This window comes from Phascolarctos cinereus, unplaced genomic scaffold, assembly GCF_003287225.1.
Source record: "Phascolarctos cinereus isolate Bilbo 61053 unplaced genomic scaffold, phaCin_HiC Scaffold_4;HRSCAF=312, whole genome shotgun sequence".
NCBI lineage: Eukaryota > Metazoa > Chordata > Mammalia > Diprotodontia > Phascolarctidae > Phascolarctos > Phascolarctos cinereus.
In genome coordinates, this window is record NW_027555847.1 from 253,097,946 (window position 1) to 253,125,707 (window position 27,762).

A 27,762-nucleotide genomic window follows, 5' to 3' on the forward strand; every position below is an offset into this window, starting at 1 on the left:
TCCATTCAGAATCCCTCAGTGGCTCCCCATTGACTTCCAGATAAAGTCCACATTTCTTAGCCTATAATTTAAGATCCTCCATAATCTGTTTCCATCTACCTTTCTGGCCTTATATTATACTTTTTCCTCTTGTACTCAGTGTTCTAGCCAAATTGGATAAACTGAACACATCCCACGGTTTTCTACCTACTATCCAAAAGATAATCTGTGTGAGAAGGCGAAAACAGTGCAATTCCATCTAGACCCATAAATGTAATTTTCCATGGTCATGGCCCACTAATAAATAGTACAAGCCTGCTATGTTTTGTAGAAGGATGATTTTGCCTTCCCTCTCCACACTTATGGCTCTGCCCATGCTATTCTCTACTCTTAGAATGTCCTCTTTTTCTCTTCTTTCTTGCTAACATCCTACTCATTTTTCAAAACTTAGTTCAAATGACACCTCCTGTGTGAAGCCTTTCTTGATCTCCTGAGCTCAGAGTGACCTCGCTCTAATATGCTTTCCTAGCATTTTGTACTCCTCTTATGTACTTTTATAATCTCATATAGATGGCTTCATTCTAATTTGTATGATGTTTGTCTCTAAACTGTTGGATCTACTACATTGTAAATACTTTCAAAACTGCAGCTCTATCTCTCTTGATATCTTCCCAGCGTTTTGCTCAGTAAATTATAAATAGCAGGTACTTAAGTTTGTTGAATAAAGGAATGTTGTTAGAGTGTCAACAGTATCATTAAAGAATAGGGGGCACAGTGGTCAACAAGTCTAACCTCTTTGTTTTATGGGTGAGAAACTGATACCCAGAGAGGCTCAGAAAGTGCTTGCGCCATATTGGGTTTGGTTGTGAAGGTATCTCATGTAAACAAATTGCTTCTGAATTTAAAACTCCTGTTCATCTGTTGACTCTTATATGTTAGTAAAATTATAAAATGATGGTAAACCGAAACATTGAAAGTGTTTTCAAATTTTAAAAACAAAATAAAGGATGGGTGATTTATTTATGTTCATTGTCAAGGAAATGTGTTCTATCTTTAGATCAGCATTTAAGATTTAGAAGGAATCTTGGAACGTCATTGATCTCCAATTCAACACATCCACGTGAACTTATTATCTTTTCTCCCAAAATTAAACCCTTATGCAAATTTCCTTATTTCTGTTCAAGGTACTGCCATCCTTCCAATCACCAGGTTCATAACTCTTCATTTTTTCCCCACACATCCAATCTGCTGCTAAATCTTGTAATTTCCACCTCTACAACATTTCTCACAGCTGTTTTCTTTCCATTGCTCACATGATAGTAATGATAGCTAGCATTTACTTAGAGCTTCAAGGTTTGCAAAGTGCTTTACAAAAATTATTTTATTTTATCGTCACAACCACCCTGGGAGATAAGTACTATTATTATCCTCATTTTACAGATGAGGAAACTAAGGCAAACAGAGATTAAGTGACTTATGTAGGGTGAGTGTCTGAGGACAGATTTTAAGTCAGTTCATCCTGCCTCTAGGTCCAGTGTTTTATCCATTGTGCCACCTTGCTACCACCCACCTTAGTTCAAGCCCTCATCACTTTTCATCTTAACTATTTAAATAGTCTCTTAATTGATTTCCTTTGCCTCAAGTTTCATTCTTTCTAATCTTCACACAGCTGCCAAAGTGTTATAGCTGATGCTTAGGACTAATAGTGTCCCTATCCTACTCAATAAATTTCAGCTCTCTATTACCTCTAGGGCCAAACATAAATCTCTGAACTTGCCATTTAAAGCCCTTTAGAATCTGGTCCTAATTTACGTTTCCAGCCTTATCATTTTTTTAAATAGCATTTTATTTTTTCCCTACCTGCATATAAAAACAATTTTCAATATTTTTTTTGAGTTCCAAATTCTCTCCTTCTCTGAGATGGCAAGCAACGATATATGTTATATATGTGCAATCATATAAAACATATTTCCTAATTAGTCATTTTGTAGAGATAAACTAGAACAACACCAAAAAACAAAAAAAAAAAAAAACTAAAGAAAGTGAAAAATAGTATGCTTTGGTCTGTGTTCAGACTCCATCAGTTCTTTGTCTGGAGGCAGATAGCATTTTTCATCATGAGTCCTTTGGAATTGCCTTGGATTGTTGTATTGCTGAGAATAGTCTGTTACTGTGTATAATGTTTTCCTGGTTCTGCTCACTTTCTTTCCAGGTTTTTCTGAAATCATCCTTACTCATCATTTCTTATAGCATAATAAATTCTATCACATCCACATACCCCAGTTTATTTAGCCATTTCCCAATTGATGAGCATTCCCTCAATTTCCAATTCTTTGCCACCACAAAAAGAGCTGCTATAAATATTTTTGTACATATAGGTCCTTCTGCCCTCCCCCTTTCTTAATCTCTTTGGGACACAGATGTAGTAGTGGTATTGCTGGATCAAAGGGCATGCATAGTTCCAAATTGCTTTCCAGGGTGGTTGGATCAGTTCATAACTCCATCAGTAGTGCATTAGTGTCCCAATTTCCCCACATCCCCTCCAACATTTATCATTTTATTTTCTATCATATTAGCCAATCTGATAGATGTGAGGTAGTACCTCAGAACTGCTTTAATTTATGTTTCTCTAATCAGTAATGATTTAGAGCATTTTTTTCATATGATTATAGTTGGTTTGATTACTTCATCTGAAAACTACTTGTTCATATCCTTTGACTTTTGGGGAATGACTTGTATTCTTATAAATTTGAATAAGTTGTCTATATATTTGGGAAATGAGGCCATTATCAGAGACATTTGCTGTGAAAATTGTTTCCCAGGTTTCTGCTTTCCTTCTAATCCTGGTTGCATGGGTTTGTTTGTACAAAAGCTTTTCTTATTTTAATATAATCAAATTAACCATTTTATATCTTTTAATGCTCTCTATCTCATTTGGTCCTAAATTCTTTCCTTATCCATAGATTTGACAGGTAAACTATTCCATGCTTCACTAATTTGCTTATGATATCACCCTTTGTGTCCAAATCATGTAACCATTTTGACCTTATTTTGGTATATGATGTGAGATGTTAGTCTGTACCTAGTTTCTGCTATGTTGTTGTCCAGTTTTCCAAGCACTTTTTGTCAAATAATGAGTTCTTGTCCCAAAGCTTATATATTTGGGTTTACCAAATGCCAAATTACTATGGTCATTTACTATAATGTAATTTGTACCTAAGCTATTCCACTGATCCACCACTCTATTTCTTAACCAGTACCAGGTTGTTTTGATGGTTATTGCTTTATAATTCAGTCTGAGATCTGGTATAAGTAGGCCACCTTCTTTCCCATTTTTTTCATTGATTCCCTTGATAATTCTTGACCTTTTGTCGTTCAAATGAATTTTGTTACTATTTTTCTAGTTCTATGAAATAATTTTTGGCAGTTTGATTGGTATGGCTCTGAATAAGTAGATTAATTTAGGTGGAATTGTAATTTTTGTTATATTGGCTCAGCCTACCCATTAGGAATTGACATTTTTCCAGTTGTTCAGATCTGACTTTATTTGTGTGAAAAGTGTTTTGTAATTGTGTTCATTTAGTTCCTAGGTCTGACTTGGCAGGTAGACTCCCAAGTATTTTGTATATATTGTCTACAATTATTTATACATCACTTTTCTTCATATAGTGTAGTAGGGCAGACTGACTTTTTTGCTGTACATCACACATGGCATTTCAACTCCGTATCTTTGCCCTGGCTCTCCCCCATGCCTGAAATACATTCGCTCTTCACCTCTTACCTCTTAGGATCTCTTGTTTTTCTTCTTCAGCTCAAGTACTATCTTCTATGCAGTTTTTTTCCCCTGATCTGCCAAGCTGCTAGTGTCTTTCTCCAAAACAAAACAAAACAAAACAAAAAACCCTTGCATTTTTTGTATATGTTTACACTTATACATATACTTATATCTGGACTTATCTTCCTGGATTGTAAATTCTTTGTGGTCAAGGATTGTTTCATATTTGTTGTATCATTAGTGCCTGGCAGATGGTAGGTGCCAAACAAAGTACTGTTTGATCCAGTTAAATTTTGAAGATAAGAAAATTGAGGCATTAAATCGCTTACATAGCTAGTTAGTGGCAGAATTTGGATATGAAGCAAGATCTACTGACTCTCAGGCCAGTTCCTTTCTGAGTTGCAATAGGCTAAGCCTATCAAGTGGCTACACTAAGTCTGGCGTTAAGATGGTGAGCCCCCAGAGAGGGAGAGGGCAAAAGGCGCCAGGTTGCCTAAGGAGGGACATATTGGCCGAGGTCCGAAATGGAGCAGGATAAAGATCTCCTGCTTCTCAGTAGCATTGGACCCTGGCATTTCCAGCCTGAGTGAAATAGGCATACCCAGTCTGCACACACACACACACACACACACACACACACACACTTACTTTAAATTCAATGGAGAATCAACCCATTCCATTTTCTTTTTTCTCCTTTGTCTTCCCCTCAATCTATAGCAAATAAATGCCTACCATAGATTTCTTGGCAGGCTAAGACTCACAAACATGTTGAAGTAAAGGCAACATTTTACAATGGAAAAATCAAAGAACAAGCATGTATTAATCACCTACTATGTGCCAGGCATTTCATTAGGCACTGGGAAAGAATTCAGGATCTAATTTAGAATCAGAGGACTTTAGTTTGAATTCTTTTATTATCTGTATGAGCCACTTAAGGCCTGTTTTCTCCTCTGTAAAATGAGGGGATGGGTCTAGATCAGTGTTATCAAACTCAAACAGAAATGAGACCCACCAAACTGCAAATAAGGATTGCTGCAGTGGCATATTGACTTTGAAAACCACATATTAACATTATCTGTGTTCTGTTATGTCTTCATTTATTTTGTTAACTCTTTCCCAATTACATTTTAATCTAGTTCTGAGCTGCACCTGGGAATATTGAGGGCCTGGCCACGTATTTGACACCTCTTGTCTAAATTGCCGTCTATCTCTATCCCTATAGAAAATGTTTTTCCATGTCTTTTTTGCCCAGTTATCTCCATCAGGAACAGTAACAATAAATGCACTTTTGTCTGTACAAATTCTCATATTAACAAAGGCAGAGGAATTCTTTTCAAGATGAAATATTTCATCCACTTCAAATCAGTTCATCAAATATTTATCAAGCATTTACCATGTTCAAGGAAGGCGCAAGCTGGTACTGGAGACAGGAAGCTTTAGAATGACATAATGCCTAGCCATAAGAAGCTTAAAATTGAATAGGATCATTTCAAATACATCAAACTAGGAAATCTAATGGTAACATCTTAACTGTAGTTCTCACCAAAAGGCAGTTCTGATTTAGTTGAAAGCACTCCATTTGTAAGTATCATGCATTTGGATTCTGGGCAAGTCACTCCATTTCTCTGGGCCTCAGTTCTTTCATCTATAAAATGAGGGGGTTAAATTAGATGATGTCTAGGGGCCCTTCTAGCTCTAAACTTTATGACCTATGATCTTAGCTAAGTAAATTCTTATATAGAATGGGGGTGAGAAGAATATGGATACAAACAACCTGGAGAGTATAAATCAGATTGTATCATAGGTGGAAATATAAACACACACACACACACACACACACACACAAAATACATAGTTTTGTTTAAAAGTCTTAAAGCAACATTTCTCAAATTATTGTCAAAGGTACTGGAGTTGTTTGCCATTTCCTTCTCCAACTCATTTTACAGATAAGAAAACTGAGGCAAACAAGGTTAAGTGACTTGCCCAGGGTCACAGCTAGAAAGTGTCTGAGGTCAAATTTGAACTCATAAAGATGAGGCTTCCTGACTCCAGGCCCAGCACTTTATCCATTGTGCCACTTAGTGGTGTGTGTGTGTGTGTGTGTGTGTGTGTGTGTGTGTGTGTGTGTGTGTGTGTGTGTATGCGCGTCACTTAGTATAGATCTATTTATTTTTGGTTTGTGGTTTTATTGGTATTGGGAATTCCCTTTACCAATGCAGATCAACAGCTGTTGTCCAAAATGGTCTTGGAGAGTTGGATCCCTGGCTGGTCCAGATCACACAGAACTGCGAAAGCTTATTTTATTTTTTCACTTATTGAGCATTTTTTCCTCCCTCCCAGGCACACCCCTGTCACAGGAAAAAAAATGTAAAAGAGAAGTAGAGAGAACTATATAACCCTTGTGCCATCTGAGCTTGTCAAGCAACATAAACTCCAATGTTGACTATTGCCAAAGAAATTCATTTCAAATTCTGAATGTTTGTCTATCTTCTCTTTGTCATGAGGTAGACAATGTTCTTCTTTTTATAGAACCCTAGAGTCATGATTGATCATTTCATTGATCATACTTCTTAAGTTTTTCGGAATTTTCATTTTTACACTGTTGTTACTACTCTATAAATTGCCCTCTTAGTTCTATTCGCATCACTCTGCATCAGTTCATGAGTCTTGTGAGGTATATCTGAAACCATCTTCTTCCTCATTTCTTATAGCACAATAATATTCCACTACAGCTTGCCTTTAAGAAAATAATTCATCTTGAAAATGGAAGTGAGAATTAAAACAAAATTAATTTACTTCGTTCTTCCTTGTCCTAGCCAGTATTTTTTTTCTCAAAATATACCACAGAAGAAAGAGCATGTTCTGTTACTTACTACCAAAGTGACATTTAGATAAATCATTGAACCTCTTTGGGCTTTGATATCCACACATATAAAATGAGAGTGTTGGATTAAATGATCTGTGTGGGCCTATACACCTCCAAATCTATGATCTTAAATGTATGCTAGCAGAAAACTTTATTTTGGACAAGCGGCATTTTCTATCTCATAAAGGAAAAAACATCAGTTTGTATATGAGTGCAGAAGTAATTGATTGAAAAAAATTTTATCATCATTACTTTGAGCGAAGCAGAAAGTATTATTAGAAGGAAGAAAGATTGACTCCCAATTTCTCCCCCTTTCTAGGTTATGCTGTAATGCACAGGAAGATATACGGAATAATCTTCTCTTGATATCACTTTACAAAGTAATAATACTCAGGGTTTATTATATTTTTTAAATAAGATCTATTTATAGTCAAAGGCTATGGGGGGAATAGAAGATTTACATTCAGAAACATAATACCCAAGGTTCATGGGCATATATAATGCTGGAAGGGACCTCAGAGACCATCTAATACAATCTGTTCATTTTCTTTGGTTGAGATGAGGAAGGCAAGTCTTAGTTTTAGTTCATATTGAAGTGATTTTTCATGATATCATATCATGCCTTTTAAGCTATGTTTTGTGGATATGTTCAAATGCAGTTCAATAGAATGTTTTCTCAAACTATGTATCCTTATCCATATACTTACCATAAAAGTCTCCTTTTATTCAATGCTCATTTTCTGAAGCCAAATTTATCTTTACTTGTCTTTTGGTTTTGCTTTGGGACACGTCAGCATATCTTGGCATGCTGAGATACCTGTAATTTCCTGTTGTTGTTTTTTATCTTAAGAACTTTGTCTTTATTGCAATCTTTGCATAATTATCCTTATGGCAACTTCCCTTATCTTCTGATCCTGCCCACTGCTGACACCTTAGTTTATGGCAGGCAGGGCATTAGTTGTCAAGTACTTTCTAGGTGCCATGCACTGCTGTTGCTGTTTGTCCTTAGTTCGTGAAGAGGGCTATGACGTCAAATGTCTATATAATTGCAGTTTTTCATCACTATTACATTATACCTCACTTTCAGGCTTGTGATCTATTTCCCAATTCCACATCTGTTTTCTTTTTCTGACCAGTTCTACCATGATGAAAAGGTCTTTCTTGTTTCTTCCTCCATTGATTTGCCCCAAATTTTCTTCATCCACTATGCTTCCATAATCTGGTTTCTGATTTTCCTCACATATATATACCATCTTAATATACCTGCCCTCACTTACCCATCCTGTTTCTTTTGTTTTTTTTTAAAGTAATTGGAAGCTTTATTTAACACAAGTAAAAATGTGCAAAGTATTTTATTCATTTTCTTCACTCCTCAGTGTAGCATTTGGATTGATAATCTTGATGGCTAGCCGAGCTGCTCTCTCAACCCATGACTTTCCGATTCTTGGAGGACACCTTGTGAGCAATCATGGCCCAGTTTGTTGCACATCAGAAGCACTTCCAGCTCATTGACATTGTGTACTAAAAACTTCCTCAATCTACTTGGTAACATGTGTTTTGTCTTCTTACTGCTTCCATAACCAATATTGAGCATCAAGATCAGGCCCTTGAATCATCTCGCCCTTTTGTCAGTGCCTCTTGGTTTACGCCAGTTTCTCTTGATCTTGACATACCTGTTGGACTGGTGCTGGATGAACTTCTTGGTCCTCTTCTTGATGATTTTAGGCTTTACGAGAGGTCAGAGGACAGGCATGGCGCCAGCAGAGAAATAGTGGCCCCTCCATGGGAAGCGCCAACAGAAAGAGCCATCTTGTTTCTTTTGAATAAAGCATATCTATAGAGAGGTATATTCCATCATGGTTTTGATCCCACTAAGTCTCAATGACACTTCTAAGACCAACCTACCTCTTTGCATTAGGACCTCTGTTTCTTCTTGTTGCCCAAACCATGGCCTTTGTGTTCAGGCCTTTGAGGCTATAGGTTTTCCTAGTGACTGGTTCCTTCTTGGATTTTGTCTCTTGTGAATTTATTTCTCCTGCTATCCTTATTCCTTCATTTTAGTTACTCTATGTTATCTAATATTGTTCTCTCTCTCTTTGTCTCTCTCTATCTCTGTCTCTCTGTATGTCTCTGTCTCTCTCGCTCTTCTCTCTCTCCCTCTCTGTCTCTCTCTGTCTCTGTCTCTCTCTCTCTCTCTCTCTCTCTCTCTCTCTCTCTCTCTCTCTCACTCTCACACACACACACACACACACACCACACACACACACACAGAGGAACTATTTTTCCTTCTTAGCTTAAAGTCTTTCGATTAGATTTTCAGACAGTTGACGAATACATTTTTTCCAGACTGTTAAATATTGTCCCTCTCTGGCAAGGAGTCTGTCATTTCTGTATCTTAATCCAAATCCCATTCTCAGATCTCATCTTTTTAACTGGCTGTCCACTTACAAATCTGTTTTTCTTTTCTGTGTTCCTTATGATCGTTGTAATTGAGTGAAGCAAAAGAGAGGAAAACACAACCTGTGTCCCTTTGGTCATCAATTTCTTGCCCAAAACCTTGCAATCTTTCACAATACTTTTTAGATTTCTTTTTGATAGTGCCACAGAACCACTAAGTTTTCAGTTTAAGAGACCTCTGCAGATATTTAGTCTAACTCATACCTGAAGGAATTCTCTATAATAGTAATAATTATATACTTCAGAAGTTAAGTTTTTTAATTCTACACTATAAAAAAATTCATATAATCATGATATGAAATAATTTATAGATTCATAGTTTCTATGAACTCTGCTGTTGACAAGCAGTGCAACCTTGGGCAAAGTAGTTGTATGACCTCTGGATTTCAGGTTTCTTATTTGTAAAATGGTGGGTAGAGAGGATGAAGCTAAATTATATCTAAAGCTTTTTCCATCTCCAAGACAATAATATGCTATATGAAGAAAGTTTTTCAAGCCTTCCTTTCTTCCTCTTCAAAATGGACGGAATATTATATAAACTGCCTGCTTCCCCATCATTATAAGGGTCAAATGAGATAATGTATGTGAACATGCCAAATGAACAGGTGCAAACTACTATTACTATTAATAATAATTTTAACCCAGCATACTTTGAAAATAAGGCTTCAGTGTCTTATTAGAAAGGCACAAAATTGAAATAATCAAAGAATGATGCCTTGCTTTCCTTTCCAAGTTTTATTTGATTGAAGCAGTGACTCATAATAGCTCATACTTTCTTTCAAACTGAATGTTTATTACTCAAAACTGTATAAAGAGGAGGAAAAGAAAATCTCTATATTTGCTTTAACAGCTTGCAGCTCTCCCAGAGTAAGCTATTATGTTGTCAAAATGCCTTAGCTATGTAGATGAAGGCAAGACAAGTCATTGTGTAGATGTGGGATTCCTTCCTCTATGGAAAACCTCCCAGTGCTAGGAAAGGATGGAGGTCATGGTGAGTATAATGGCAATTAGCAAGCAAGTGAGCAGCTTGGTGGTTTCAAAACATCACGTGTTTTTTCCTGATGTCTTTTCTTCTCATTTGAAAGTATAGGTGTCTGTCTTCTTGAGTCCTATTATTCTGTTGGCAGCAGAATGTCTTTGAAACCATAGGTATCATCTTTCAGCTCTGGAGTAAGAGCAATGGTCTGACCACTTATTAATGTTAAGGAGCTAAAAGATATCTGAGGAGGTGTAGATTCGTGAAGAGACAAGAAGGGAAGAAGTAAGTCTTTGACTCCTAAACTACTGTTATAGCTATAATTTCTTCAGGTTTTTTTATAGTTTATTTGAAAATTTTTTTGTCTTTACAGTCAAGGCATAAAAACTTGGTTATGGTGCAAGAAGCAAATGACCGTCTCGTCACCCCACAACTTCTCAGCTGTGTTCCCAAGATGCTATTCCTGTCTGTTGTACAGATGAAAAGTATAATTAGGACCAATTTATCCCAGAGACTGGTCCAATATAGGGTAGTGCCCTGGGCCCAAAACTCTAATTACGGGAAAATCCTTCTTCCTACTACTTTTTATTTTGGAAATCTATAATAACACCTTTATTTAAGCTGTAAAGACAAAAGCATGAGATGAGAGTCCTTGTTTGCAACTTTCTGTGAGTTCCTAGATAGGATGGAAATAGGAAATTAGCACAATCCAGGGACTTCTTATACCTTTGGGGATCAATCAGGATGTTTGTATTAGGGGAGGGGTTGGGAAAAAGATTTGTATTTGATGATTGGTTTTTCTTTGCCCGGGCTACCTTGAACATATCTGATTTCTGTTCTTCAAGTGGAATGATATATGGGATGTCCCATTTCAACAGTAAGAAAGAGAAGTGATTATTTTTATTTCCTGTCCCTTTATACCAGGGCTGTGTTTTTTCTTCTTCAAGGAAAGAACCATAGGATGAGGCTATTTCCTCTGGAAGTTTTTATAATATTTTAAACAAGTAATTGTTTGCCTCAGGACTTTGCAAATTTAGATTGGGGAAGATAAAAACTGGACTAAGTCATCATGAGACCACAGATTTAGAATTGAAAGGGATCTTAGAGATCAATCCATTTCCCCCATTTTGCAGAGGAAGAAACTGAGGTCCAAAGATAAATAAATAGCAGAGCTTAGATCAAGACTCAGCCCCTTTGCAAGTCACTTCATCTCCCTTGGCTTTCACTTCATCTATAAAATGAAGGGGATGGCCTAGACCCACTAATGTCCCTTTCAGCTTTAAAACTCTAAAATCTATTAAGAAGGCTGGAATCCTCATAGAATTTTTTTTTTACATTCCCCTCAAATTCCTTCCCTTTCTTCCTTATCAGCTCCCATGTTCAGTCTTCAAGGTGGCTCTTTCAGACCTTTTCTTTTTTTCCTTAAATCCTTAATCCAACCTTCCCTTTGTCCTGTTACTTCACTGATAGAGACAAGTTGGCAAGAGCTCACCATGTAACCTCTTTTCATCTCAAGATCTATCTCTACATCTTTCCCTCTGCAGTTTCAGACAAAGAGGTGTTCTTTTTATCTCTCTAGTGCTCCCTCTGTGCTTTTTTTTTCATTTCCACTTGAAGGGTCTTCTTCTATATTTAAACTCTCCCCCAGAATCTTGAATTTCACCCTTTCCATGGTGACTTCTTTTCTGTTCATTCTCAAGTCTCCCTTATTTTAAAATAAAGACTAGATTTAAAAAAAAAAAGCTCACTTGCTTTCCCTGTTATCCTTTGTGATTCTTCTTCTGTTAGACAATTTTCTCTAAATGAGTATTCTAAATGCATGACTTCTATCTACTTGTATCTCTTCTCTCCTTAATTCTATGTAGTCTGGATTCTGCTCTCCTGTTTTTGCCATCTTAAAAGTTTTCAGTGGCTTCCAGTGGTGCTCATCTTTTGGTGGTCCTCATATGAGAGGGATCCTGGCTGACAAACTCCTCAGGCAGGACCTTCCTACATGTGTTAGCACCTTGGTGAGATTATCAGGTTGTTTGGAACTTATTTCATACCAATCACTCATACATTAGAATAGCAGTTAGTTTAGAAGGGAAGAATAACTTTCCATTCACTAGAATAGACCTGTTACCCAGTTCCTAGTTAACAAATATTTTCTTAAATACTGCAATTTTAGGGCACTGTTCTAGCCTAGTACTTACCCTGTTGGAGCTTACAATGTACTGGATGGATATAGTAGCTACCCATATAAATGTAAGATAGTTTGAAGTGGGACAAAGCTCAAACTGCTGGGGAAGAGAATAGTCAGGAAGGACTTCAGGTGGGAAGTGGCATCTGCCCCAACCTTGGGAGAAGCTAGGAAATCAGTTTCAAGATACTTTGGAAACACAATTAGTAGTCAAATGGTTGATCAGTGAACAATGGAATCAAAGCAGAGGAAGCTGGATAGTCTTGAGGGATATTGCCAATCTTGGGTCTTTCCCTTGTGTAATGCTGGAGGAACACTGACATATTTCGTCTCATTGACTCACTTTTCCTAACTGTATGCATATCTCTGCACTTCTACTGTGATGATACTTTGGAAACGTTATAATTGATTAGTTCACTGCTTATCTCCATTAGTCAGTTTTTTTTTTTATTCTTCAAGACATCTAGAAAGTACATGTGTGGTAAGAGGCCTGGTGGTTATGATGCTATCGTGAGAGTTAGGAAGACCTAGATTCCAGTCCCACCTTTTACACTCACTGGTTGCATGAACTTGAGGCAAGCCATTTAACCTCAAACTGAACCTCAGCTTCCTCCTCTGAAAAAATGGATATCATCATAGCCATGGCACCTACCTCACAAGGTGTGTGGGGTAGTAATAGTTGGGAGTCAGATGACATAACGCATTTAGAGCACTTTGCAAGTTGTAAAGTCCTATAGAAATGTCAGGTGGTGGTATTTTTACCTTCATCTAATCAGCCTCACCTTTATAATCCATATTTTAAGGTTGATGAATTCTGCCTATGGCTAATTTCATTAGTTTGAGATTCAGAAGAAAAATCATTTTCTGATTTTTTTTTACAGTTAAACAAGTATTTAATAAGCAACTACTATGTGCCAGGCACTGGGGTAAGCACTAGGGATATTATTCAGTTGTTTCAGTCGTGTCTGACTCTTTGTGACCCCATTTGGGGTTTTCTTGGCAAAGGTACTGGAGTGGTTTGCCATTTCCTTCTCCAGCTCATTTTACAGGTGAGGAAACTGAGGCAAACAGGATAAGTGACTTGCCAGGAGTCACACAACTAATAAGTGTCATAGGTCAGATTTGAATTCAGGAAGATGAGTCTTCCTGACTACACCACCTAGCTGCATTTCTTCATTTCTTATAGCACAATAGTATTTCATCACAATCATATACCACAACTTGTTCAGCCATTCCCCAATTGATGGACATCCCCTCAACCTCCAATTCTTTGCCATCACAGAAAGAGCTGCTATTTGCATTTCTCTAATCAATAGCAATTTAAAGCATTTTTTCATATGACTATCTGTAGCTTTAATTTCTTCATCTGAAAACTGCCTGTTCATATCTTTTGACCATTTATCAATTGGGGAATGACCATATTCTTATAAATTTGACTTACTTCTGATGTATTTGAGAAATTATGGCCTAGGAATTTATGCAAGGGATTGAGGAATTTACATATACACCCAAGAATTGTCATTTTGACCTTTAGCACGAATAAAATATGCAGTTACTCAGTAACAAATAAGCAAACATATCTTCTGTAGATAGAATAAATAATGTGCCCCTAACTAATAATATACATAGGATCATAGGTTTAGAGTTAGAAAGGTCCTTGTAGGTCACTGAGTCCAACCCCCTGATTTTATAGGGGAGGAAATTGAGGTCCAGAGTGGTTAACTGACTCACACAGGCAGTAAATGACAGAGCTGAGTTTTGCATTTGTGTCTTCTGACTCCAGATCCTGCATTCTCTCCATCATCAAGCCATCTCTCTGCTACTTTTGAAATGTAGCTATTGCTGTAATTAATAAAATGTAAATTCATCTCAAAGCATTACAGAATCTGTAATAGTTTTTGTAATTATGTATTTTCTCAATCAACAAGATACCAATAGTTAAACTATTAATGATGTGGTCACACACACACACACACACACACACACACACACACACACTCAAGAAGGTGTTGTACTAGAAATTATAGGAATCTGCTATACTTTATTCATTCATGTAGCCTAACTCATTCTCTTTCATGGCTTCAGCTTTTGGGTCTGTGCTCATGACTGCCAAATCTATCTACCTCTCACTTGAACTTAAAGAGTCATATCTCCATCTGAAAGACCTGGTCTGCCTTCAAACTCAGCAGCCTCCAATTTTATTTTTTTTTGCCTGGTATTATCCTGCCACCAGATTTTTATTATATCATTATGATCCTGTACTCAAGAATATATAAATGGTTCCAATTTGCCTATTAAAATTATAGAAATATAGGACTTTTGAGATTCCATTTTCCATATGTAGAAACTGAGGCTCATGGAATTTTTATTTTCTTAAGTAACTCAAAAAGTTGGTGTCAGAATTAGGAGTAGAACCCAGGAAATTCTTAAGCACTACCATGGAGCTATTTAATAGTGTTTTTCACCCTCCCTTCCTTCTTACCATAAAAGATCAAATTGTATGCTCTGTGTGTGTTGATGTCTGCTACATTTTTTCCTTTTATCTCCCCAGCTGATATGATTCTCCCCTCTTTCCCCCACCCTTATCAGTTCTCATAATACTTTGAATTCCTCTTAAGCCTTTATCATAATGTAAATTTTATGTCTTATCTTGAATTCATATTCTAACACTCAAGTATTCTTGTCTCCTGTTTCCCTTCCTCCCCTCTCCTTTTTTCTTCCCTCTTCCTCTTCCTCTCCTTCCTATCTTCCCTCCTGCTGTCATCCTCACTCTCACTTTCTTTTCCCCTGTGCCATCTTTCCACAAACTTCTCCCCCTCCCCCATAGGTCAGACTCTTGAAAAACACAAGTTTAGGAGATTAACTAGATTCATGTTTCTTGGGCACAAATGTGTCCTTCCAATTTTGTACATATATTGTTCTTTAGGTTTATGCCTCTGAGGGAATAAAATAGAAAGAACAGAGGTTGTTGTCAAATTAATCCTTGCTTAGGATCAATTTCATACACTCTGAACTTCAGAGAGGTAGCATGGTACACTATCAGAGGACCTGGTTCAAACCCCATCTTTGGTGCCTTACTACCTCTTCAGAAAATCTCCTCCCTGGCCCTGAGTCTCCTCTTGTAAAATAAGGGAGTTGCACCAGATGGCCTCTGAAATCTTTTGTAGCTGTAGATCTGTGATTCTGTCACTTTAAGATAAATAGGCTGACAGCATCTGTAGGTAAAGAGACCAACATATGTTCTGGCTGAACTGTAATCGAACCAAACTGTGATTTTAAAAAATATATATTTAGATTAGTTAATTTATAGTAGTGATTAAAATAATCTAATATGAAAATAGATTTAAACGTTTTCACTATAATTTTTATCTTGGATAATTAGCATAGATATAATTAATATAATAATATTATAATAGATGATTAATAAAGAAGCTGTATTTTCTTAGGTACTTAGGTCTAGTTCTGTTATGAAGATATGGGCTCTCTGACTCCAAATTCATTGCTGCCAAATTATGTCTTCTCAGCTTATAATTTAAATAGAGGTTTAAATCAATCAGTTAATCCACAAGCGTCTCTTAAATGCTTGATATGTGCCAGGCACTATGATAAATGTTGGAAATACAAATACATGTAAAAAGAAAGTCTCTGCCCTCAAGCTTACATTCTAATGGGTGAAAACATCACCTAAAAGGAAGCTGAAGGGGGAAAGGGAGGGAGGGAGGAGATGGGAGTCAGAATCCCAGGGTGGGGTTATGATGAAGTCCTGATTGTGGCCCGGTGAGAAATTAAGAGATGGCGGGCCTGGGTGCCCTCCTTAAATGAAGGTTCTGGGAAGCCATCTGATCAGAGGGGAGAGGCTGAAGGAACCCTGAGGGTACTTTGAAGGTATGAATTCCAGGGAGGAATGAATTCCAGGGAGGAAATGATCTTCCAGGATGAAGAATTTCTTGGAGTATGATGAAGCAGTTGGGATTGAAACCAAAATCACCTGGTTTAACCCCTTCATTTTACAGAATTCATTTGATTTAAGTCATGGATGCAGTTTACCACAGCCTGTATTAGATACTCTATGTATTTGGATTGCTTATGTAAACTCTGAGGAGGTTGTAGATATTTTGAAGTTAAAGCTCAGTTGGCTTTACCTCGAATATAATGGTACAAAGCATTTTTCCCAGCTTCAGGTGTTTTCCAAGTGGCAGTCTTCAGCCTGCTTACACTCATGCACTTATAATGGGGATAAGAAATCAACTGAAAAAGCTCTATTGACATTCTCTTTGGTGACTATGGTAATGGAATAAACAAAAGCAAGAGAAACCTAGAAGATTCAAGGACGTTGTAATTGCATTTTTACACCTGCCTTGCCAAGGCTGCACAAATAGGATCATATTTATTTTAAAAATACCTATTAAGACCTAACTGTGTCTGAGGCACTGTACTAGATGACTGACGCAGGAGAATTGTGTGTGACATGGGGGAGGGTTAAGAAGATGAATAATGATCTGACCCCTGGGAGTTTACATTCTCTTAAAGGGGATGATATGCCTTCTTCCTTCCCTCCCTGGTACTAGAACTGGAAAAAGATTTGTGAACATAAACAAAAGAACAACACAGTCTGGTAGAAAAATGATTGTTTTGGTGGCAAAGAAATCTGGGGATGTGGGTGGGTGTTTGCATTTACTATCTACCCAGGATTATGTAGTTCCTCCTGAATAGACAGCTATTAATGAATGTTTAAAAGGGAGAGCTCACAGTCAGCGTTCATTACAAGGAGAAGGATTTTATCCAATTTTATATTAGTGACTTTCTCAAGGAACTTCTCTCCAACTGTTGATATTCTGCCTGGACTCCCTGCTCAATGGTTAACCACTACAAATTTCTATCTAATCTCAACTAAGTCCTCACTATATCAAATTAAGTGTTGTATTCCTCCCTAATTGATTCACTTACCCCCTCTCCATGGCAGCTGTTCCAAAGCTTCTCACAGCCTTCTGGTCTCTCTAAAAGCCTCACATGACACCCCCACTCCCGCAAACTTTATATCTGAGAACCTCATCTCATACTTTACTAAAAAAATCAAGACTATTTTTGAAGAACTTTTCCTCCCCTCCTCCCTCTCATCTCATTCAGGAATCTTCCCCTGTATCTCCTCCTTTACTTGAGTTTCAGATAAAAAGATGGCACTGCTCCTTTCCTAGACCAGCTGCTCTACATATGCCCTTGATCCAGTCCTTTCCCGACTTCACCTGCAAATTACTCCCTGTCTTCTCTATTCTTCTGTTTGCAATCTCTCTCCCTCTTCTGGCTCCATCTCAGATGCCTATAAACATGCTCATGTTTCCTTCATCCTTAAAAAATCCTTCATGTGGTCCTACTATCTCCACTAGCTTTTGTTCTATATCCTTCCTCCCCTTCATGGCTAAACTCCAAGAAAAATTTTCCTACACTGGACGCCTCTACTTCCTCTCCTCTCAGTCTGTTTTAAACCTTCTGTAACTGAAACTGCCCTCTACAAAGTTAGCAGTGATATGTTAATATGATAAGGGTCTTTCCTTAGTCCTTCACTAACTCGGTCCCTACTCATCTGCAGCTTTGACCCTGGCGATCACCTTCTCCCCTGGATTACTTTTCTTGGTTTTCCTGACACTGCTCTCTCTTAACTTCCTCTCTCTGTCAGATGATTCCTTCTCAAGTCTCCTTTGTTTATTCTTCATCCATGCCTATTTCAGCGTCTGGCACATAGTAAATGCTTATGATAAATATTTTACTTACTGATAAATATTTACCCCCCCAAAAAAGATACAACATCCTGCATCCAGTCTATTCTCAGAATGCTTAAATTGTACATGCTAGTATCTCAAGACCTCTCAGGTCTCAGAAGTCATTGTTGATTATTTCTGTTGCCCAAGAGGACATGGAGTTTGGTGGGGGTTTTTTTGGCATCACAATAGATTTTATTTTTATTTTTAAAAAATAGATTTTATTGATGCCTTTTTGTTATTCATTACCTATATTTTCCCCTGTGTCCTTCCTTCTTCCTTTTCCAGAGGTCCATGCTTTAGTAAAACATTTTTAAAATAAATTTTATTGATATCTATTGTTTTTATATCAACTTTCTCCCTTTAATCTCTCCTTCCTTTCCCCTCCCTGAACCATTCACACAGAAGATTTTAATAGTCAGTGGTTGTCAAGAAACAAGTCTGTGCAATTTGAGAATTTCTTTAACAGAGCTATGTGAGAAAAGACTAGTCAAAAGCAGTTGCAAAATGGGGTTCCTTTAACCCCCAGCTATCATAGACTATATCTGAGTGGCAACATATTATTATTCTAAGGATGGAATCTTCATATATTAAAATTTGACTCCAAAACCTAAGATGGTCAAAGGCATAAAGGTTCAAAACAAATAGAGATCTTCCCCTTTTTTCTCATCCCCCTTTTCACCTTTCTGAGTACTTAACCAGGACACTCAGTAAAGGCCAAATCATGCTCAGTCACCCAAGCATCCTAATCTGAAAACTTTTCATGAATTTAAACCATCTCACCAGACTTTTTCTAAATTAATCTTTTTGGTCTGCTATGGAAAAACTTCCACATAGTTGTTCCTTTCTTTCTTATACTCTGTTTTAGATGTCTGGGAAATATAATTGATATTAAAGAATCTAAAGCCAAAGGGTTGGAAGCAATTTTTAAGTTAAGCATTACTGCTAAGTCTGCTTCTGGAATACCTGACATAGCATTGAATAAACTTAGTCTCATTACTTTTCTCTTCAACTCCAAAGGAAAAATATTTGTAATGTGGCCTAAATGTTTCCACGTGCATCTTATAGCATTTTATTTAAGTATTTCCACATGTCTGTTAGAGTCTTTGATGGAATTACTGACTATGAAATGTAGCAGTCATGTCCCACAGGGAAATGAATCTCTCTTAATACCCTGGGCCTAAGACTTTGGTATTGATGGTTCCAGGATATCATGGGCTTTTTGCTAGGAGGTATAAGGAAAGCCACAAATCAGGCTTCCAGGGGAGCTGTCAGTGGCAAAGGTGGTAGCCAGAATTGAGATGGACCGCACACTCCGTACAGGGACAGGTTACAAGCTTCCAAGGTTTGGCAACAAGCAAAAATAATGACAACAGTGGTTGGAAGGAGGCAACACGAGAACCTCTCCCCTCTTCCACCTACCACCCCTAGTAAACTTATATTCTTGGGTTCATCAAACTTTGGGCAACTTTTTAGGATTGTTTCTGTTTTTTGCTTATCTAATCCATTCCACTAATTTCCTTTTCTTGTTATTGTTGGACTAGTTGTTCAGCCAAATGCAAAATAGTTTGGATGACTATTACTTTATGATATGGTTCGAGGTCTGTAAATTCATACTTTTCTTTCATGATTTTTCTCTTCATTTCCCATGAGAGTCCAAGACTTTTGTTCTTTTCCAAGGGAATCTTGTTACTATTTTGTCCAGCTCTGTAAAATAGCTCTTCAATAATTTGATTAGTATAACATTAAATATGTAAATACATATGGATCACATTTTTTTTATGAAATTGGTATGATTCATTCTAAAGCAATAAATATTTCTCTGCTTCCTTAAATCCTTTATTTCTGTAAAGAAATTTTCAGTTGTATGTATCTAACTACTGAGCATACTTTGGTAGCTTAATGCCCAGATTTTTTAATGCATTTTGTGGTTATTTGGAATGGATTTTCTTTACTATTGTTTTCTTCCAGGTTTTGTTGTTGTTATTATTATATACAAACTAATGATTCATTTGGATCTACTTTGTATCTTCATACTTTGCTAAAGCAAATAATCTTGTTAATTAGTTTCTTTGCTGATTCTCTGGGGTTTTCTAAGTATACTATCACATCAGCTGTGAATGGGGGATAATTTTTCTCCTTTGATTTTGCTTTTGGTTTCTTGTCTTATTGCTATAGCTGGCATTTCTAGGACTATACCAAATAATAATGGGAAGAGGAGGAAATACTCCTATTCTTACTAAAAAAATCTTTTGTAGTGTTATCACATTGTAAACAATCCTTGTTTTTGGTTTAAAATATATGCTTTTGATCATATTTTTTAAAAGATCCTTCCACACTTGTGTTTTCAAGGGTTCCCAACAAAAAATAAGATTGGTATTCTCTTATAAATTTCTTATGCATCTCTTTTTTAAAAATTTATTTTTATTTTTCAACATTTACTTCCACAAGATTTCGAGTTCCAAATTTTCACCCCATCTTGCCCCTCCCCTCAACCCAAGGTGGCATGCATTCTGAATATCTCTTCCCCTAGTCTACCCTCCCTTCTGTCTCCCCTCCCCTTCTCTTATCCCTTTCCCCTTTTATTTTCCTGTAGGGCAGGATATATTTCTGTACCCCATTTCCTGTATTTCTTATTTACCAATTACATGTGAAAACTTTTTTTTAAACATATGTTTTTAAAACTTTGGGTTCCAAATTTTCTCCCTTCCTCCCTCCCCACCCACCCTCATTCAAAAGGCAAGCAACTCAATATAGGTTATACATGTGCAGTTATGCAAAACACTTCCATACTGGACATATTGTGAAAAACTAACTCTATTTCCCTTAATCCTATTCCCCCATTTATTCTATTCTTTCTTTTGACCCTGTCCTTCCTCAGAAGTGTTTGCTTCTGATTACCCCCTTTCTCAATCTGCCCTCCTCTCTATCATTCCCCTGTTCTCTTGTTCCCTTCTCCCCCTGTTTTCCTGTAGGGTAAGACAGATTTCCATACCCAATTGAGTGTGTATGTTATTCCCTCCTTAAGCCAAATCTTATAAGAATAAGATTCCCTCATTCCCTCTCACCTTCCTCTGTTTCCCCTCCACTGTAAGAGCCTTTTCTTTTCTGTTTTTTTTTGTGAGATAATTTACCCCATTCTACCTCTCCCTTTCTCTTCTCCAGTATAATCCTCTCTCACCCTTAATTTTATTCTCCAGATATGACCCCTTCATCTTCAACTCACCCTGTGCCCTCTATCTATCTATCTATCTATCTATCTCTCTATATATATCTATGTATATATATACACACATATATGTACATTCATACATATAATTTTTTCCCTCCAACTACCCTAATACTGACAAAGGTCTCATGAGTTATAAATATCATCTTTCCATGCAGGAATGTAAACAGTTCAACCTTAATAAGTCTCTTATGATTTCTCTTTCCTGTTTACCTCTTCATGTTCCACTTGAGTCTTGTATTTGAAAGTCAAATTTTCTATTCAGCTCTGGTCTTTTCATCAAGAATGCTTGAAAGCCCTCTATTTCACTGAATGACCATTTTTTCCCCTTAAGGATTATACTCAGTTTTTCTGGGTAGGTGATTCTTGGTTGTAATCCTATCTCCTTTGCCCTCCAGAATATTATATTCCATGCCCTGTGGTTCCTTAATGTAGAAGCTGCTAAATCTTGTGTTATCCTGATTGTGTTTCCACAATACTTGAATTGTTTCTTTCTGGCTGCTTGTAATATTTTCTCCTTGACCTGGGAACTCTGGAATTTGGCTACAATATTCCTAGGAGTTTTCCTTTGAGGATCTCTTTCAGGAGGAGATCGGTGGATTCTTTCAATTTCTATTTTGCCCTCTGGTTCTAAAATATCAGGGCAGTTTTCCTTGATAATTTCTTGAAAGATGATGTCTAGGCTTTTTTTTGATCATGGCTTTCAGATAGTCCAATAATTTTTAAATTCTCTCTCCTGGATCTATTTTCCAGGTCAGTTGTTTTCCAATGAGATATTTCACATTGTTTTCTAATTTTTCATTCTTTTGGATTTGTTTTACAGTGTCTTGATTTCTCATAAAGTCACTAGCTTCCAATTGCTCTATTCTAATTTTTAAGGAAGTATTTTCTTCAGTAATCTTTTGGACTTCCTTTTCCATTTGGCCAATTTTCCTTTTTAGGGCATTCTTCTCCTCATTGGCTTTTTGGACTCTTTTGCCATTTGGGTTAGGCTGTTTTTAAGGTGTTATTTTCTTCAGTATTTTTGTGGTCTCTTTTATCAAGCTGTTGACTTGTTTTTCATGATTTTCTTGCATCATTCTTATTTCTCTTCCTGGTTTTTCCTCTACTTCTCTTACTTGCTTCTCAAAATCCTTTTTGAGTTCTTCCAAGGCCTGGGACAGATTCATATTTTTCTTGGAGGCTTTGGATGTTGGAGCTTTGATTTTGTTGTCTTCTTCTGGTTGTATATTTTGATCTTCTTTGTCACCAAAGTAAGATAATATAGTCTGACTCTTTTTGTGCTGCTTGCTCATGATCCCAGCCAATTACTTGAGTTTTAAACTCTTTGTTAAGGTAAGAGTCTACTTCCAATGTAGAGAATGTACTGTCCTAAGCTTTAGGGGTTTGTACAGCTGTTTTCAGAGATACTTGTAGGGACCTGTAAATTTTCAGTTCTTCCAGGGTGGTATGATAAAGGGCAAGGGGTTTACTCCTTTCCTGGCCTGTGCTCTGATCTATGAGTGACCACAAGCACTCCTTTCTCTCTTGAAACTATGAGGAGGATTTTCTCTTCACCACCAGTATAAGCTACACCACACCAGTGCTTCTCCTTGCCCCAGCAGCGCCCGTCAGAACAGTCACCCAGAACCAAGCACAGGCAGAGCAAGAGATTCCTGCCTCAGCACTTGCAAAGAGTCACCTGTAATCCACCTCTGATCAGCCACCTGATGTCCCCCTAAGTCTGTGGGCTAGAAGCTCAGGAGGCAGCCACCGCCCCAGGGCCACGCTTGGGAACTGGGACTAAGACTGCTTTGCTTCTCTCTCACTGCAGAAACAGACTTTTCCCACTAACCTTCTAAGTTGTCTTTGGCGTTTGTGGCTTGAGAAGTCTGGAAACCACCACAGGTGCCTGTGATTCAGTCCTCTGAGGCCTGCTCCAGGTTCACTGCAGCCTGCAAGCCCACGCCAAACTGCACTCTTCTCCCAGCCCAGCGTGATACACCTTTCTGATCAACCATCCAAGTTGTCTTGGGCTGGAAATTTGTTTCACACTGTCTTTTTGTGCATTCTGCTGCTTTAGAATTTGTTTAGAGCCATTTTTTACAGATATTTGGAGGGGTTTGGGGGAGAGCTCAATTAAGTCACTGCTTTCCCTCTGCCATCTTGGCTCTGCCCCCCCTTATGCATCTCTTGAATCATATATTTTTGTCTTTGTTTATATGATAAGTTATATTAACTTTCATTGTTGCCCCTGCATCTCTGGCGTGAATCCAAATTGGCCATAGCAAATCTTTTATTTATTTCTGTAATCTTCTTATGAAGATATTATTTTAAAATTTTCCATTAATATTCATTTTACTAACATAGTTTTATAGCTCTTCTTTTACACATAGTCTTACCCTAATTTAGGTATCAGAATCATATTTGTACCACAAAAAGGAGAATTGATAGAATGTCTTCTGTCTCTGATTTTTTGATAAATTTTTGGTACTATTGGTATTGTGGTTTTTTTTAAGTTCTGCCTCCAAAATTTTGAGTTTCAATTCTTTCTTTTTTTCAGATATCTTGCTTGTTTTGGAGAATGCCCTTTTCCCTTAAATTATCTTATCCTTCATTAAAACCAGGATATCTGCTTGAAAATTATGATTTCTAACCTAATTTCTTTGATATTTTCTCCTAATTCTTTGTTTGTTCTTGTGGACTGTTATGGGGGTTCTTGGAGTTGTTCTGTTATTTCTGAGAACCTCATGGAGTTTGTCATGATACCATCAGCTTCCTCATGGGATTTTGCCTCATATTCCTTAGATGTGAGGTTCTTGTGCCTTGAGATTGTTCTTTTCTTCAGATGTTTGGCCATTTATTCTTGTTAGCTTTTTTTTTTTGGTCTTTATCAATCACTACTACTTTTAAAAATATTTTCTAATTTTATTTCTTTGCTGAAAATTTGTTTCATATTTAAATCCATTCATTTCTGAAGGCCCAGTACAGTTGTGTCCCTCCCTTAGCCCAATGGGTATAGGGATGTGTGTGTGTGTGTGTGTGTGTGTGTGTGTGTGTGTGTGTGTGTTTAGTTTATTTACTTTAGAGTAGAAGCATTTAATATATCTTTAAATGTCTGTTTGGCCACTTTGAAAATCAACTGTTTCTCAGAATTAAATAAGATTGGGAAAAGATACACATCATAAAGATATTTTTTGTATGCCTGCTAGACTGGTACCCATGAAGGCAGAAATCCTTTTTAACCAAACTTTACATGTCAAGCATCTAGCTCAGGGGTATAGAAGAAACACTCAATAAATCTCAACGGAATAAATGGATTTCTATATATCTGGCTTGTATTAGTAATATATAGAAATGCTGATAATTTATGTGAATTCATTTTATATCCTGCCTGCAGCTTTTCAGGATATAAATAGTTGTTCATTGTTTCAGTTAATTTTTAATATGACTATTTGGGATTTCATAGATAAACAATCATATCATCTGCAGAAAGCAAAAGGTACATTTGCTTTTTTTTTTAGCTCTCTTCCTTCTATTTGTTTTTATTACATTGCTAACTGAATTGAGTTGAATCATTTGTGTCCCAAAGTCACTGAATTCAAAGTTTAGACATTCTCAGAAAACAAAACTCTGTTTACTTGAGATCATTCCTGGTTCTTGGAATTCCTTTTTCTGGCAGTAATCTACTCATAGAAACACGATTTGTTTGTTATTTTTATTTCCTGTACTGTCTTGTCAAGTCCTGGAAATCTCATCTTCTGAGATTTCTGTATTTATTTTCCAACCCTGCCTTTATGGTATTTCATTGGCTCTTATAATAAGGTTCAGGATAGCAGCAACCTGGTTGGAAGAGGTCAGCCTGAATGGCAGTCATCCAGGAAGTTTTGCTTCCAGTGGGGGAATACCACAGGTGGCCCAGTGGCTCTGGTTTCTTTTTAACTTATCCTCTTTCATCGTTATCTAAGTCTCTTTCTCCCTTCAGGTAACTCCAGCAATGCATTTTCCTGCCAGCTTCATCTTGCCCTGAACTGACCCTCTGTGTTCTTACCTGAGTCCCCTACTTCACCAAATGTCCTTTACTCTTCTAGGTAAGTTCTTTTCTGGGTGCAAGTTAAGGTGGCAGATCTAGGAAAATTACAGGAAAGAATTGGGCTGTGATCTCAGTGAAAAAGGAATCTTTAATTTTCAGACAAAAACTGCTTCTTTGATGATTAAATCCATAAGTCTTACAAAGCATAAAGGACGAAACCATAATAAAGCATTCTCCATTTTACCATGAATTCAGTGTCTAGACTAGGATACATTCTAGTTCATTCTATCACAGATGCCTAATGACTGCATCAGCTGCACTGGCACCAACAATCTTCTCAGTGTCAGATGCTTCAAAAATAGGAATCTGGCTTCTTGGGAAAAAATGCGAGCAGTTCTTCCTCCTTCCATATTTTTGTCCTTTTGTGGATCTCTGATCTCATTGTTTTGGAGACTCCCTCAAGGGATGGAGATCACAACCCTTCCATGCTTTCCCATCCCATGTGGCACTTGTCCATCAAACCATCAAACCAAAACACTTGATAGAATAGGATTAGACCATAGGTCTGGTACTCAATGTATGAGTAAGCTTAGTCAAACGAGAAAGCACCAAACCCAATGTTAACTTATCTCCCTTGTTTAGTGTTATTCAGACATTTTCTCATAGAATTCTTCTAAATAGCTACAAGGTCTTATAAATTGTTTCCTCTTTAAAACACACACACACACACACATACATACCCCCTCTGCCCAAATTCTAGTACTTGTACAGATTTTTCAGATATTATTGCTCATAAGTATGCAGCGTTAGACAAGATGAAACCATGCTACTGACCCCAATGAAAAAATATTAATCAATGAGAATTTTAAGCACCTACTAATGTCCCAGTGAGAATTTCAGTTGATAAAGTTGGAAGCAAGATTACAAAGGGGTAGAAAATGAGAGGAGAAGAATTTGAGGAAACAGTAATAGACAGCTTTTTTTAGGAGTTTGTGAAAGGAAGAGATATGGGATGATAGCTTGAGATGATAGTAGGATCTAGTGAGGAATTTTTGTATTTTTTTGTTTGTTTTTGTTTTTTAGGTGGGAGACTTGGTCATGTTTGTGGTCAGTAGAAAATGAGTCAGTACATAGGAAGTTAGTGAAGACTAAAGTGAGATGTGAGGAAGTGTCATAGGGACAATTTTCTGGAGAAGATAAAAGGAGTTGAGATGAATGATATATGTAAAGAGGTCTACCTTCACGGTCAAATTTGGCATTCAAGAGGTCATTGGTAACTTTGGGGAAAATAGTGAAAGCTGAGTGATGAGGTTGAAAACCAGATTTGCAAAAGATTGAGAAAGAAATAGGAGAGGACATTGAGGCAGCTGCTGTAAGCAACTTTTCTTCCCTAGAATTTTGTTTAGGGATACATGAATAAGAAAGAAAACCTTGATTTAATCAGAAACTTTATTGAAAAATCTGTCCTGAAGAGCAATGCTTTCCAGTTTTTAAAAAGATTAAAATCCCATTACCATTCCTCCTAACCCTACCCATATTCCTGGTTTCCCTGTTTCTGGAGGGCACTGTCATCCTTCCAGTCACTCAAGGCTCACAACTTCATAGTTATCCCTGACTCTTCCCTCCTCCTCATGTCTAATCAGTTGCCAAATCCTATTTCTTCTCCTTCCACAGGATCTCACATCCCTCTCACCTTAGTTCCATTTGCACCTTTGTTCAAGACCTCATCATCTCTTACCTGGACTTATGAAATAGCTTCCTAATTAGTTTCCCCACTCCAGTCTTTCTCTTTTCGAGTTCATCTCTAACACAGTTTCTCTGCTTTGTTTCTCTCCTCTCCAATTTGTCAACCATAGAGCTGCCAAATTGACTTTTCTAAAGTATAACACTTTCTGCTCAAGAAGCTTCCTTTTGCTCTCTTTTGTCTTGGGGTGAAGTCTGAAACTTTCTCAGTTTGGCATTCTGAATCCTTCCCAATCTGGCTCCAGCCTATCTTTACAGTCTTCTTTCATGTTGTTCTTCATTGTTATTCAGTCATTTCCAACTCTTCATGGCTCCTTTTGGGGCTTTCATGGCAAAGATACTGGAGTGGATTACAATTTTCTTCTCCACCTCATTTTACAGAGGAAGAAACCGAAGCAGACAGGGTTGAATGACTTGCCCAGGGGCACACAGTAAGTGACCAAGTCTGGACTTGAGCTCAGATCTTCCTGACTCAGGGCATGGTGCTCTATCCACTGCGCCACCTAGCCGCCTTATTTATCCTCTCTTTTTCAGCCAATCTTATCTACGTGTCTTCAATGTGACATCCCAACTACCTTCTATATGTCTTTATACAGGCTGTCCCCCATTGCTGGAATGTTCTCCCTTTCTAAAGGAAAGCTTTCCCAGCCTCTCCCTCATTACTTTGTAATTTAGTTTATATGTGTGGTTTTTTTTTTAAATTTACTTATCTAGTTGTCATTGTTGTCTTGTGCCTGGTACACAGTAGGAGTTTAATAAATACTTGTTGAATGGTAAGTGGATCTCTGTT

General features: G+C 37.3%; 1 protein-coding gene and 1 pseudogene across 7 annotated transcripts in view; one reads left to right on the forward strand and one right to left on the reverse strand.

The window, feature by feature from the left end:
* DAPK1 (death associated protein kinase 1) overlaps positions 1 to 27,762 on the forward strand; it is a 262,491-nt gene that overhangs the window by 93,526 nt on the left and 141,203 nt on the right. The gene's annotated exons all lie outside the window — the stretch shown is intronic.
* Positions 7,973 to 8,373, reverse strand: LOC110197635 (large ribosomal subunit protein eL32 pseudogene; annotated as a pseudogene).